Consider the following 14,024-nt stretch of genomic DNA (forward strand, 5'->3'; position numbering starts at 1 on the left):
GGTAAGACTTTATACTGCTGCCAGGCAATGCCTATGGGATGTAAATACATGAGATACACCATAGGGTGGTCGAAAACAACATGAACCGGGAACATGAGCATTTGAATGTTGGTCAACCTGATAAATATTTTGAAAAAAGTAATTCAGTATCTCACGTAGTCCTTTTATCAGCTGTTGAAGGTCACTTCGCAAGCAAATTCAAATGGGCTATGCGAGGCAGAGTCGCTAAATCTCCACAAAACTTGATACTGCTTGAAAGCACCAATCGAAGAAAAAAATTTGCTAGGGGAGGAATTAGACCCTGAAACTCTGAGCGGACAGTATCGCACCATAGCAACTATGCTAAAGTGACACCAGCTGAATCCATGGTGTGTGTGTCTTTGATGATGATTTCTCATCATCGGTACCTGAGGGGCAATAGAAAATGTTCATTAAGCAGTAGTGGACATGGACTCGCACTGTAACGCAAACCTAGTCAGTATCGACCGCCGTCCTGTCAGCATCGATTCATCAACTGGTGCTGTCAAACTGGTCTTAACCATGTGCAGATTTAGTAACACCTTCTCCTAAAGCCCATTTGAATTTGCCCGTGACGTGATTGATTTGCTAATTTCGGCAGCTGCTAAACTGACAACAGTGAGGAATATGGAATTATTTATCAGTATGGCCAATACTATAATGCTCATGCACCTGGTTAACTTTGTTAACAACCACCCTATATATTCAAAAGCCAATTAAATCCACTTATCCTCAGCATAATACTCCGTATAACTCTCAAAGGCAACAATAATTTAAGTGTGAAAATCAACTTGTTGGAATAACAAAAACATGCCAAAGTAGTCGCAGAACATTGCCAATAAAAGTGCATGAAAGTGCTAAGAGAGTTGCAAAGAAAACACACAATCGGTTTCTCAATCAGCTGAATCTCAAAGTTTGACTATTAGAAATCTAGAGCAGTTTCTAATTTCACACACATTACGGTCAAGGAAATGAACAGGTACTGTGTTAATGTGTATGGTTTAAGAAACTACAGATTCAAAGATGAAAGTGAGCAAAAACATGAGTCTCTGTTAAAAAAAGGGCATGAGAAGTAAACACATTCGCTCTACTGAATTGATGGAGCCATTATTGATTCAAAGTATTTCAAAAGATAAATAATGTTATAAACATAACCATGTTTTTAGGAAAGGCCTTGTACATGAATTTATTCTTATAAAATAATAAAATCTATTTCCAGCCACAAGTTTTCTTAAATGATTTGCTCCCCTATGTATTTCAAAGACTGAGCAAATCTTTTCAGAGTGAGGGGTCCAGAAAAATGTAGACACTCTTTGATAGTCAATATTAATGAACAAAATGACACACCTTACAATCCTTGCATGGAGGTAAGTTCATTTTCCGGGTTCAAATTGACCCCCATTACCAGCCAAACAACGTCGATGCCACTGAACTGCTGACCGAACTACGGCCGTCAAGGTTGCCAGTCTGATAGCCACACAGGATGAGGAAGCCTCGATGGCTTCTCGTAGCTCGTTCAGTATAGTTGGCTTCTATCGATAAACTTCATTTTTCAACATCCCCCATATGCAGAAGAGGTGTAAGGTCTGAACGCCGTGGTGAGTACTCAATACTCCAAGTAGGCTCTGACATCTCTGTGGTAGTAAGGTGGAGCGCCATCTTGTTGTAGGTAATATCTTTCATTTCCAAACACCTCTTGGAAGGCAGGCAAAATTGATGTTCGTAGCACATGAAGATACACCTCATCAGTTACGGTACGTTGAAAGAAGAACAGGCCAATCAAACCGCGCAATGACAGACCATACCACACATTAACACCAGGTAGATTAACATGTTGTCCACGTGAACGTGAGGATTTTCAGAAGCGCAGTACACGCAGTTGTGGCGGTTTACAGTACCGTTCAGTTTGAATTGCGCCTCATCTGACAAGACAATCATCCCTGCAAACCGTTTATCTTCATAGCATGCCTTCAAACCACTCGCAGTACTCCATCGTTCGATCCGGGTCGTCCTCGTTCATAGCGTGCAACGATCTTGGAACGTACACTTTCCACTTTACAGCCTTCAGAATTCATCGCATGGTTAATCGGCTTACCCTGCCTTCACGTGCACCCTGCTTCACAGATTTTTTACGTGATATGGTAAAATGTTGCAACACAGCAGCGCTGGAAGCTGGATTTGTTGATGTTTTCGGTCAGCCAGACCTTTTCTTATGCACATACTGAACAGTACCGTCGGCTTCAAATTTATCCCGAATAAGATAAATTGCTGTACATGTTGGTGACCGAGTACGCCATTGCCGCTGTACCTCCATGTTTTCATACTTCCAGTACCACTTCAATATGGCTTTGCGTTGTTCAAACGACAATCTTACTTCATTCATTGCTGCACTGTCATCTGCTGGAAAACGCAAACCAAGATTGTTGCGCCATTCTGTTGAGAATACAATGGACTACGCTACTGTGCAAGAATCGCAATGATATGTCATTTGTTCCAAAGATATTAACTATCAAAGTGTCTACATTTTTTTGGATCCCTCTGTAGAACTTGTGACTGGTAACAGTTTATTTCATAAAGAATTAATAAACTTTGCCTGTATTTTGACAAAGATTGGAAAAGCCTAGAAGATATTACAGAAAAAGAAAATCTCTCTCATTTCACATGGTACAGGCCAAGCTACTGCCCTTTAAATAATATTAATTTAGTAAACATCTGTCTCGCTTGCTTTCCTCCTTCCTTCTCAGATCTGCTTCTACAAACATGATGCAGTCTACAGGTAAAATACTGATGTAAAATTAATTTAATGAGCGAGGCATAATGAGATTCCTCACCTGGTGCCACGGCAGTGAACAAATGATCAAATTCAAAAAATAAACAATTCGGCAACAAACTTAACACCTCAGTCTGAAGTTTTAACATTACTTTTCTTTCATGCTTTCCCAGTAGTTCATAATTATTTCTAAAAACTTTTTCAGCAATTTTACATAGTTTTACTACATCCTGAGATGGATTCACAAGAGAACCATTCACATTCTTTTCTACTGCTAATCTGCTTCCGTATGTACTGCTATTAGCCAATAGAACCTCCAAACATTGTAAACATTTCAACTTCTTAGATGCCTGACGAACTACACTCCCTGCAATGTACTCAACTACATTATCAACATATATACTAATAGAATCATAGTTACGACTAAAATAGTCGTGATCCAGTTCCAGTGCATTTAACATAAATCTGTTGCCGATTGTATTCTGAAAAGAACTGATACCACTGGCAGGGACAAGGACATCACAGTCAGAAAGTTCACAATTTGCACTTTCAGATGGCTGCACACGTGCAATCAAACATTTCCTGTACGCCGACCTAAACTGCAAAGCATTTGGATTATTCCTGTTCCCACCTCTAGAGCGTAAAGAAGAAAAAAATAATTCCAAATGATCTTGGCTCAACCTACGCGTCAGAAAATATTTCATAATAGGGTCATCATTCCAAACATATGCCTCAGCCAACTCCTTAACAGCCACAAGATCAACAATGAGCCCATGAATTGGCATTTTCCTATTTGAGTTGCAAACAAGTGTTCCATCTGAAAGTTTCAGGTGTTGTAGATAATTGATACAGTCCTTAATTTGATTGCAGACAGTTACTCTGTTCTTTCTGGAAATAGGAGATTTTGTGCCTTTACCCAATGGATGACAGGAATTCAAAATATCAAATATTAAATCAATAATCTTAACAAATTTAACAGTGGGTTCACATCCTGCAAATTCCTGAAACCCTAATGCATTACAGAAAGACATAGCACAACCCACTGACCTGCTAAATGTCTGAGCAGCAAGGGCAACTTTCATTTTTTGGGTTTCATAGTAGATATGTCGCCGTCTCAGTTTATTTGCAGCATGTAAACCCTCGTTTTCCTGGAGAGTAACTAGACTACAAAAATACTCCCATTTAATCTTATTTTCGTCACCACCTTGAATAGTGCCATCAACAAGAACTTCCCTTTCTGCCAGCAAGTTCCGCATTAACTTTAACATATGTGCAGCGTCAAAAATACAATACACTTTTCTCTGCTGAAAAGATGGGTGAGGGAACCAGCACTGTACGTTATCACCAGAAAAAGTTACACCTAATTTCTGCATAACAGATTTATTTGTAGGTGTTCCATCACAGACTACACTTACTATACTGACTCCTGTTTCATGCAGTTTACTAAGATACTGCTCTATTAAATTAGCTTTCATAGAAGCTGATGTGCCATCTACAAGGCAATAACCAACAGGTATCTTCCAGTTACGATTTAAAGCCGTAACCATAAAAACAAGAGCTTCCCTGGCCAAGGGACAGTCATCACTTCCAATAAAACCCTGTCCTAAATTTACATAACCACAAATTTGATTACCGTCCCACACAAGATCTTTCTTTATTGCCATTTCATCAAACATTCCCTCTACCTCCTGTGTAATTTTCCTGAAAATTTCCTCTGTGAAGCCTGGATTACCATCCAGAACTGATGCCCAACGACGGAGAGTCCTTGGATGAGGAAGTTTAACGTGTTTCCTGAGGTACTGATAGGCTCGTGAGGAATAAAAATGTAGCGTCAAAGCAAATCTTCTTATCTCCTCAGTATAATTCTGTCCACAACCCTTGATCTGAAGTTCTAGAAGTTCCTTCAGTACACCTGTAAAACATTTGTCTAAAATTTCAGAGCCAGATTCACACAGTCTTTTATTAAGTCCTGAAATTAGCTGCTGGTAATTAATTATTTTACTCCTCTTTCTATTAATGTTCTGTTGAAGACATTTAATTTTTTCTTTAAATTGGCATTTACTTCCATTGCATTGTCATACATTCTTTTCATTTTGCGTGGACTAGAGACACAGTACGCATGATCATTTCCTATGATCTTCAGTTCAGCACTTCCTGAAAAGAGGAGAAAAAAGTAAAAGTGAAACAAACGAATAAACACAATCCACTGTTACCAGTAGCATTACTATTGACAAATAAGGACTAGATCTTTCTACAAGGAAAAAATTGTCAATTTACTGGATATAGCAGCATTCCGAGAGACTACATCTCTGATGACTTGAAACATGCTAAAGGAAAGCTATACAGTATTCAGACTTTACAAAAGCATTTGAAAGTATTAACAGACAATACATTAAAACCATGATGATACGAAAGGACCACATATTGGTAATTACTAAAATAGTTAGCCTACCGTATTTACTCATGTATTAGACCCCTTCGCGTATTACATCCCCCTTGGCTTTTCGAGACGAAGAAAATGAAAAAATAAAACTTGCATACAAGAACCCCCAGATCCCCTTTGCCTGTCCCTATATCACTGGTTTTGTCCAGGTCCTATCCTAATGTCCGCACGGCAAGAACAACTCCTCACCAATCGTGCAACAATAATCACTACCACCAGCTATCGAAGCACCACTCACTCATCAGTTCCTAAGTACAGAGGTTGACAGTAGGCTACAGAGCACCGCTTGGCAACACCCTTCCTGAGAAGGCCGCGAGCATGTAAACAAACGACAGTCGTTATGCGGGTGTGAAAGTCTTGTCAACCGGGCTGGAGTAATGATGAGCTCACATCTTGTGCAAGTACAGGGCTGTCATATTCGCTAAAAGTGAGAGAACCATCAATTTCACTCTCGCTTCTTGAAATTTTTATCTAACATATCCAGACCAATGGTTTTGTCACTATCTTACCGTAACCTATCCAGATCAATGGTGGTGTCACGCAGGATACTAAAGGCCTAAGGGCTGGTAAGTGACTCTAACCTGTACGTCTCCCGGCCAATGGTCTAGTAACTAGCCGGACCTATCCAATCCAGACCAATGGTTTTGTCGCTCCTCGGACATAACCCATCCAGCCCAATGGTCTTGTCACTAAGATTGTGTAAGTTGGCAAGCCTGCCGAGTGTTACATGTGCCATCTCTAACCTCACTTTCACACACCGGTTATAGAAGTTTTACACCGAATACTGTAACAAACCATCCCATAGCGATAATGATGATAGGCCTAGACCGAACACTTCGTACTTTAAACCATTTGAAATAATTATTGTGTTAATGTCAGTTATGTTAAATCGCATAGTTACCTGAATTGTTCAATTCCATATTTGTGGACGAAGATTCGAATAGTGGCGGCGTAGGACTGGAGGCTCTCATATTGTTTCGTATCGTAGGTGGAGGTCTAGTACGCTGTATTTTCATAAGGTGACTCGGAAAATCAAAAACTGTAGGGATGGCTCTGGACAGCAAGCGTCTTCTATCATTGTTGATCACTATGTATTTTTCTTCAAAATGTCGTGAACACAGGAAACTGTGCTTTGTCGGAAACCATTTATCACGTTTCATATTTATTACCCATTGTTTCGTGAGTTCCTTATCTTTCAGAGGGAACCTAGAGAGAAAAGCATAGATTGATTTACAAACACTGACAACGGGGAAACATACTCTGCTAATGACCAAACATTGCATTCTTTACTTTAAAAAAAACTTACCTGAAATATGATATATCCTTTGAGCTGCCTCTACGGAACGTGCAGTTGATTGCTGCACATATAGGCGGCATAATTTATGCAGTTAATTTATCAGATTCAGTGCAAATAAACCACGATAAGAACACACAATAACCAGAATAAACCGTAAAACACGGGCGGATATAATATGGCGTCGCTATTTTGCTTGGCACCGCCTAGAGCGCTGTAGCAGACGTGTTAGCCCAACACCTCCTAGATAATAAGGCCTAACAACAGCGTAGTGACGTCACGCTACGGAGGCGATGGCAATGCAGAGAAACGCGGAACATAGTTAAACACAGACATGAATTTAATATTTTTTGCCAATGGAATAATTTATTTACTAACAAATAGCGTTTCAAATTTGAAGGATATTGAATTATACTGTCGTTATTACCGTATTTTAGTGACCCTGCCATTAAAAATAAACAGCAGACAGTTGTAAAACACGACAGCATTTTGCAATGTTAACTCACTTAGGCCGAATTGCTAACATCACAACAGAATGTTACAAACATATTTCAATTTAAATAGGTATTACGTGATCTTAAAAGAAAACTAGCACGTATAATATTAGCATAGGCCTAACATCTAAGCTGATGTAGCATCACTGGCAGTATTTGCACATGAGCCTACAATGTTTCCCCTCTTGAAGTTCATGTATGGTTTAATGAGAATTTCACCTACCATCGATGTTACTAATTTGTAATTCTGTTCGAAACCTTTATGTATTCCAGAAAGTATGGAAGTTTCTAACCTAATATTGGACTATCATTCGGACTGGAGCCTACTCTTTTAAAAGTATTGACATATTGTGGCAACATTAAATTGCTACTGTCTCATAAATTTGTAAAAATCGCACGGCGCAACAGCCCTGAAGGGTTTGGCCTTGATCCTGCTCAGCCCGAAAGCCTGCAGATTACGAGGTGTCTTGGGTTCCGCATGACGAATCCTTTAAGCCGTTATTCTTGGCTTTCTAGACCTGGGCCGCTATCTCACCGTCAGATAGCTCGCAAATGTAAACACGTAGGCTGAGTGGACCTCAAACCAGCCCTCAGATCTAGGTAAAAATCCCTGACTTGGCCTGGAATCGAACCGGGGCCTCCGGGTAAGAGGCAGGCATTACATCCCCTCACCACGGGGTCGGCCATAAATTTGTAAACATGAGGAGATATCAGACAGAAGGTTGAACAAATAACAAGAAAATCATGCACATACTCCTTTATGAACTAAGAAATGTTTTAACTATGGCTATTAAATTAACTGTGGGGACATCATCCTCGGTGTCCAATTCACCAACTAGGACTAGAATTAATTTATTGAATCTTTCTACACATTGTTACACTCATTCCTTGTGATGCAGCTATGATGTTTTGTAACTAAAGAATATACCGCATTTATATTAGTAATTTTGTCCACATATTCATTAGAAATATTTTTACTTTAATAAAACCCGTTTAGAATAAAGGCCATGTCTTTTAAGATGATTACATATGCCATGCAGTATGGTTGCCTTGATGTATCGACGTACAGAAAAATTACTTATATTCCCTTCATCACAGTACAACAACCATCAGGTAACAACGTGTTTATTGTACTTTTCAGCTGTGTTGAAATTCTGTGTATGAGATATGTACTATCTTCAATGGCTCTGTTTATTGCTCCTTTCTATTCTACATTTTTGCCTGGTTCTTTTAACTACTCCTCTTCCAAGACCATGATTGTCAGAGACAGCAGTGGCTTATATCTTTTCCAACTGCGCATCATATTTATAGTCACATTCTGGCAGGATCAGTACCAGTTACTTCCTATAAAATATCACCGACTTTGAAATGTCTGTGGCATACCTGTAAAATAATGTATCACCGTGAGCGAAATTCGTGCATTTACAGAGTGAATCGGCCTACACCAGCAGCTCCTGTAGGTGGTATGTTTTAATGCGTATAATAATAATAATAATAATAATAATAATAATAATAATAATAATAATAATAATAATAATAATAATAATAATAAATAATAATAATACCGTTGAAATAATGTATCCCATGATTGTGATCTAACATAACCTTATATCATTAAAGAGTAAATATGCCTACATATCACCAGCTGTTGCGTGTAGTTAAATACGTCAAAGGCCTATACTCATTATGATTGTGTGAGAATGTAATAATAATAGTTACTCACCATTGAGTTATTAGTAAATCTGTAGTCTTGTCTTGGAATTGCACGTAAACATATCTGCCGCATAACCTCGTCTTTCGTAAACTTAATGCATGCACTTCGTTATCACTGCCGGAATTCTCCTTAAAGTTGAGTACGCAACACATCAGTACCATTACGTACAACGGTATTAACAATTGGCACCATTAAACGAATTAAAACTCTTCTAATTTCAGCGTTACATGGCCAAACTCATTGCTGTGTTATTACTAAAAAGGTTCAAGCTTGCCTCCCGATTTTGACGTCACAGTATATTCCCAGAACAGTTGTAAGGCCTTATATATCTAGGAGGTGTTGGTTAGCCACTCTATAGTCCTCTTTCTAGCTCGTTGATGTAATCTTCTTCTTCTTCTTCTTCTTATTCTTCTTCTTCTTCTTCTTCTTGATATTTGGTTGGGCTCTGTATTTAACTAACACCCAGTTCCAAGACTTTGTAAATGAAACACTGTCGAACACTCAGAAACATTTAGTTATGGTGACTAAGAAATACTTTATCTCACAGTACAAAGATCACTGGTATGGGTGAAAATCTACATCTTGTGGGTGTAAGTGTAATAGACATAGGAGTAAGCACGGGGACACAAGGTACTATATCTTCACGCCGAAGTGACCCATCTTGGCGTCTTCTACTTTGACATACGGAACGGGTCTACAATTGGGAAGGACAAAGGATAGAACACAACAACTAAAGGATCTAGTATTAAGGATGGAATAACACAAATAGAGGGTTAGAATGTAGATATCGCGCAAAGTGTAATGAAAGCTTACCAATGACATGTGATATGACTAACGACGTGTTACCCTAAACCGTACCTACCAAAGAGCATCTGACCTACCAAAGAGAATTTACCTACTGAATCTGGATCTTTCTAACAAAAGAACAACGCATTAACATATGTGCTAGAGGCGACAAAAGACAATAGTAACGCGAACATTGTGCTCATTGTCTGCTAGAGTTGTATAATAACAAAAATTAAACAAAACCTAAGTAGGCATAGTCGGGAGTGTTATGAAGACTATGTAAGTGACACAACTATTAATGAAACGTGAATCTTATGGTATGTTTATAATATGATGTCCGTGTCATCTAAATATCTGTTTAATATGTATATTATGTCCGGTGACGGATTGTAAACAAGACAAGCAACACTTGTTGGAAGCGGTATTCGTAAACAGATTAGACTTGCAATTAATATTCGAGCCTGAGTATATAACGGACAATGGAGAATGAGGTGATTTGCATCCGCCTCATTTGAACCACACTGACATGTCGGTTGGCTGACAATATTGAAACGGTACTTTAACATGGGCGTAAGCGAATGGTTGAAACGTAGCCTAATAATAGTTATTATATGACGCCGTGTGTAAGTTGATCGTTGATACCAGTGTTGGATTGGCAGAGAGGGTTGGATACTGTAATAGAATTTCCCTTTTATTCTTGCAGTGTCATTCCAGAACTGTTGCCATGTTGCTTTTTGATGTTGCTTTAGTAGTGGAATTAGATCGGTAACTGGAGTCATAAATGTCATTGGAGGGGTGTTGAGCAGTGATGCTTGTTTGGCAGCTTTATCCGCTTTTTCATTACCGGGAATATTTTTATGAGCTGGAAACCATATAATTGTAATCTGAGTACCAGTAGTACGTAGGTCATATAATAGTTACTTAACATTATAAACATACCAGTTCATCGTGAATTTAGAAGACTGGATCGATTGTAATGCTGATAGAGAATCTGTGAAGATATTAGCGTTCGGGATTGCTTCGTTTTTTATATACAGGAGTGTTTGTCTGATCGCTATAAGTTCTGCAGTAAAGATAGAGAAATCCGGGTGGAGTTTATATAGTTCAATGTGTTGTATTCGTTCATAATAAAATGCTGCTCCTACCCCGCATGAATTCCGAGATCCATCGGTATAGAAATTATGTCCAATGTTAGAGTATGATAAACGAAGTTTTTCCGAGGGTGTTGAAAACATAGAGGTTTTATACTGTAGGAATGCAAAAGTAGTAGTTGTTGCTTGGATAGCATCTGTGTAGTATTGTACTACCTCATACGGTACCGTATAATGGGGAAGTTTGGCGCACCTTATGATATTAGTTGTTAATGTCGATACATATTGGAATACGGTTATTAGAGCAAGGGTTCTTTTGTCTCTGATATTATATGAATTGTATCTTTCATGTAGTAGTTGTAGTTTCGGTACAATAGGATGAGAAACTGTTATGAAACGTCGTATGAGGTACTTGGAAGTAAGGAACTGCCGACGTATATGGAGTGGTGGTTCTCCCGTTTCCACTTGTAGAGCATTCGTGGGTGTAGATTTTAATGCACCAAAACAAATACGTAATGCGCGGTGTTGTATAGTATTTAGCTTATTCAGTGTTGCGGGATTAGCAATATCAATGATATGAGCGCAATAATCTAATCTGGAGCGAATTGTAGCACGGTATACTGTCTTGGCTGTTGTAGGGTCTGCCCCCCATGATAGTCTTGTTATAGCTTTGAGTAGTTTTGTATAATTATCCGCCATATTTCTGAGGTACTGGATATGTCTAGTAAAGGTTAGTTTATTATCTAGGATGATGCCGAGATATTTATGATATGTATGTATCGGTATCTCATAGGAAGCCACTTTTAATGGTTCAGTGTTGTAGACCCGTTTCTGCGTAAAAATGAGTGTTGAACACTTAGTTGGAGATATTGATAAACCATGGTCACTTAACCAGTTCTGTACTTCAAGCATGACTTTAGTAATAGTATTACGGGCACCATTAATATCCTTCCCTGATGTATATATGACTATATCATCAGCATGTTGGAGTACAAGCTGTTCGAGGTTTGAGAGATACAAGGCAAATAATATGCCACTAAAAATATCGCCCTGTGGAAGTCCATCTGTAGCCTGACGTGAAATAGGTGGTGCATCAGGGTGTTTTATTATAAGCTTTCGATATGTATGGAGGTTTCGGAGTAGTGTGATGAACGGAGTAGGAAGTCCTTTGGATGATAATGCGGCCCATAACATATGCAATGGGACTGAGTCAAACGCTCCCCGTATGTCCAGAAAGATGGCAATTGTGTGATATTTTCTTGTGTTAGCAAGTAATATGTCAGTTATTAGTATATTAATGACATCTTGTGAACTGCGACCTTTAAAATAGGCATATTGGCATTTGGGAACCAATTCATAGTATTCTAGGTACCATAAAAAACGTTGTAGTAGTAGTTTTAAAAATGCTTTGCGTATACAAGAGGCTAATACAATTCCACGAATATGTTTATGATTATTCAACGGTAGCCTAGGTTTTGGAATAGGTATTAAGAAAAATTTATTCCAGTCGTCCGGAGGGGTAGAGGTTTGTAGTATGTGATTGTAGTGATTAACAAGTGCTTGCAATGCCGGGTTGGGGAGTGCTTTTATCATTGTGTAAGTAATGTAGTCCGGACCAGGTGTTGATGTGTTACATTTTTGTAGCGTTGCGATGTTCTGTAGCAAAACTGAAGACGATAGTGGAGAATCGTTACAATTAGGGACGTACTGTGGGACCACCGTATTGGGAGTTAATGAATAAAGTAATTGTTCCAAAATATCTGTCTGAATTAAAGGTCTAGTAATTTGTGTGGAGACACGTGCTAGTGCCCTAACCGCGTTCCATAATCTGGTTACGGATATATATTTATGGAAAGAATTGATAAAGGCTTTCCAAGCTGTGCGCCTTTTTTGATGAAATATGCGACGTATTGTAGCAGTATGGCGTTTCAGGCGAATATAATTCACTAAGGTTAGTGTTTTCCGATAGATTTTAAAAAGGCGTTTCCTTTTAAGAATGAGGTGGTGACATTCATCATCCCACCATCTGAGGCCACCAATATTGTGTGAGTGTGCATTGGGTGTTCGGTTAAATGGGTGATAACAGTCGAGATATTGATATATAATGTGATAGAGCTTATTGTAATTAAACTCATCGACTGTATATTTTTCAACCTGTTTTAGTATAAATACCTTGAACGTCTCGGGATCAAACTTATGTAAAGAGCGTGTTGTACTCATTACTTGATTGGACCATGGGGGTTTCATTATAGATCCGGAACCATGAGTTATAAATATTGGATAATGATCACTGCTATGTGTATCACACAATGTACGCCAAGTAGTTGTGGATGCTATAGTATAACTGCATAATGAAATATCCACTGCACTTGGAGGTGCTCCAGGGGAAGTTAGTCTGGTCGGTAACCCATCATTGAGAATTACTAGATTACTTCGCTGTATTGCGTTTAAGAAGTTAGTTCCCCTAGGTGTGTCCACTTGGGAACCCCAATGGGTATGGTGAATATTCATGTCCCCTAAAATAAGTAGCTGGTTTTGGGCATGGAATTGTTGAAAAAATTGTTGCCATTGTCTATATGATATATATTGGTCAGGTGGGCAATATATATTTATGACATGTATATTATTAATTATTATACCAAGTACATATACGTTAGGTATTTGACATTGGGGATGAAATAGCTGATAGGTGAATGATTGATGTATTAAAAACGCTACTCCATCATACCCCGGGCCATCTATGCGTTCAATTTGATAATAAGGTATAGAAAAAACACTATCGGGCGCAAGCCATGTTTCTTGTAAGAGTACTATATTCGGTGATGTTTCTTTGAGACAATACACGACACTGAGCGAGATATCGAGGGACAGCTATTGGAGCTCACTCTAGCGGATAGACCTGAACGGTACTGATTCTGTCATAAGAGCACGTGTATTTTTGTGTGAAGTTTTTGGTGTTATTTATGCGTTTTCAGTGAGTTGACATAATTAAATAGTAGCATGTGTCATTCCTTGATATCTCCTCTCAACATGAGGGGAAAGGTATGTGCTGTGTTTGGCTGCAGTAATTACGAAGTAGAGAAAAATGCGCGCTCATTCTTCAGGTTTCCTCGTGACAAGAACATGTAAGTAATATTGTGTTTGCATATATATTCTTCCAGTGACAGAGATTTTTATAGTACTTCATAATCCTCTAACCTGCTCGACCCATGTTTTAACGGGCTTAAAATATAATACGCATATTTTATTGTATAGTGCAGCAGTTAACCTTCAATACCGATGTGTTGTTGTAGGTGTGATCTGTGGGTTTTGAAATGTCACAGAAGCGATTTGGATAAAGTGTACAAGAAAGAAGGGACGTTACGCTTGTATAAGAATTATAAGATCTGTTCAGATCATTTCCAGGCCAGCGAC

The sequence above is a fragment of the Anabrus simplex genome, chromosome 1, assembly GCF_040414725.1.
Source record: "Anabrus simplex isolate iqAnaSimp1 chromosome 1, ASM4041472v1, whole genome shotgun sequence".
NCBI classification, from domain to species: Eukaryota; Metazoa; Arthropoda; class Insecta; order Orthoptera; family Tettigoniidae; genus Anabrus; species Anabrus simplex.